Raw genomic sequence first — 2207 nt, 5'->3', positions numbered from 1 at the left:
CCATAGCAATCACCCAGTGGGTGTGTTGATAAAAAACTCCGTGTTAGCAGGGGCACGCTGAGTGCACCCGCTGGGTGTAGTCCCCAAGGCTAAGGTCGACTGCTGGCAGTCGGCCTTAGGCTTTATAAGTAAAGGCTTTTCGTCATTCGACTGGATCGAATGGATTTCTGAAACCGGTGGGGGCACGCTGAGTGCACCCACTGGGTGTAGTCCCCGAGACTGTGGTCGACTGCTTGCAGTCGACTACAGTCTGAAGAGCACGTCTTTTTTTTGGGAAGTCGACTGGTCGACTCTGTCTTGAACAGAATTAGTGGGGGCACGCCGAGTGCACCCACTGGGTGTAGTCCCCGAGACTACGGTCGAATGCTTGCTTTCGACTGTAGTCTTAGAAACGTGTGATTTTCTCTTATCCACTCGGAAGTGAATTATCTTTGATATTTTGTCGATTGGTTCTTCGTAGAAATCCTGTGATCTTGCGGCTCGCTATACCGAACTGGAACAGAAGCACATTCAGCTCGAGCTGGATCTGAAGCTGGTGCAGGAGAATCTGACGAAGGCGAAGGAGGAGACCAAAGGTATGTTCGGTGAGACCTCAACGACTCTTTTTTCCTTCCATTTGTTTCAAAATCTGACTTTGCTGTAACTTGCAGACAAGGTGAGGGAGGCCCAAAGGAAGAAGGACCTTGAGCTAGATGAGAAGACCAAGCTTGCTGACGAGAAGTTGGCTTCAGTCGCCAAGCTTGAACAGGAAAATACCAATCTGAAAGCTGCTCTGACGATTGCCACCAAGGAAGTCGACCGACTGAAAACTGACAAGACTACCTTGACCGAGAAGATCAACCAGTTGATTGGGAAGAAGAATGACCTGGAAGGTTTCCTGGGTGGTCTTGCCAAGAAATTGTTCCTTATGCTCGAAGGTAATCCTTTACACTCGACCAATATTTTCAACTGTGAAGCTTCCATTCGACCATCGTCTTGATTCGGCGTTTTGTCCTTGCAGAATTCTGTCAAAACTTTGAAGAAGAGACTAGCCAGTTGGAGCCGAACCTTGACCCTGTCAATTCTCCGGTGAATGATGAAGTTGCCATGAATGTCTTCCAACTGGAGTCCCGTGTTGCAGCTGTCGTGGACTATCTTGCAAGGCTGAAGGCCGCCACTTCTCGCATCGACTCGACGCTTTGGCCTGGGGCGACACTTCAGAATGACCTCGAGTCGTTGATGACTCGACTAAACGCGGTCCCCGACCATGTGCAAGAGTGGAAGAAGTCCTCGGCTCGGTGTGGCGCAGATGTTGCCCTTTGTCTGGCCCGAGTCCACTGCAAGGACGCGCGAGAAGAGAAGTTGGCGGCTCTCCGAGTAGCCAACACCAAGAAACACGACTTCAGGTCCTTCATGGAAACTTTCATCGCTGCTGCTACCCGGATCGCAGACGGGATCGACCTCGATGAGTTCGTTGCTCCTTCCAGCCCTCCACAGGAGGGGTAAAAAACTTTCTTTAAGCCCGATACTTTAAATTTGCCTCGGTATGCCGAGTGGAATTGTAACCGATAAACCTTAACAGGCTTAGTGCCTGAGCACTCTCGGTTCCTTTAGGTATCGACCTAAACTTGGATTTGATGTTTGGATACGATTGCTCTTGGCTCAGATTGTCCTTTGCAGGTTCACAGCAAGATGCCCACTGCCGTCGACTTATTCCTTAGGCGAGCACTGGGCTGCAGCTAAGCCTCCGAGTGAGAGGTTTGTCCTTCACTCGGTAGGTTTTTTTATAACTTAGGCGAGCGCTGGGCTGCAGCTAAGCCTCCGAGTGAGAGGTTTGCTCTTCACTCGGTAGGATTTTTTATAACTTAGGCGAGCGCTGGGCTGCAGCTAAGCCCCCGAGTGAGAGGTTTGCCCTTCACTCGGTAGGATTTTTTATAACTTAGGCGAGCGCTGGGCTGCAGCTAAGCCCCCGAGTGAGAGGTTTGCTCTTCACTCGGTAGGATTTTTTATAACTTAGGCGAGCGCTGGGCTGCAGCTAAGCCCCCGAGTGAGAGGTTTGCCCTTCACTCGGTAGGATTTTTTATAACTTAGGCGAGCGCTGGGCTGCAGCTAAGCCCCCGAGTGAGAGGTTTGCTCTTCACTCGGTAGGATTTTTTATAACTTAGGCGAGCGCTGGGCTGCAGCTAAGCCCCCGAGTGAGAGGTTTGCTCTTCACTCGGTAGGATTTT

The sequence above is a fragment of the Triticum aestivum genome, chromosome 7B (genome assembly GCF_018294505.1).
Source record: "Triticum aestivum cultivar Chinese Spring chromosome 7B, IWGSC CS RefSeq v2.1, whole genome shotgun sequence".
Lineage (NCBI taxonomy): Eukaryota > Viridiplantae > Streptophyta > Magnoliopsida > Poales > Poaceae > Triticum > Triticum aestivum.
Note: the sequence above shows the minus strand (reverse complement) of the source record.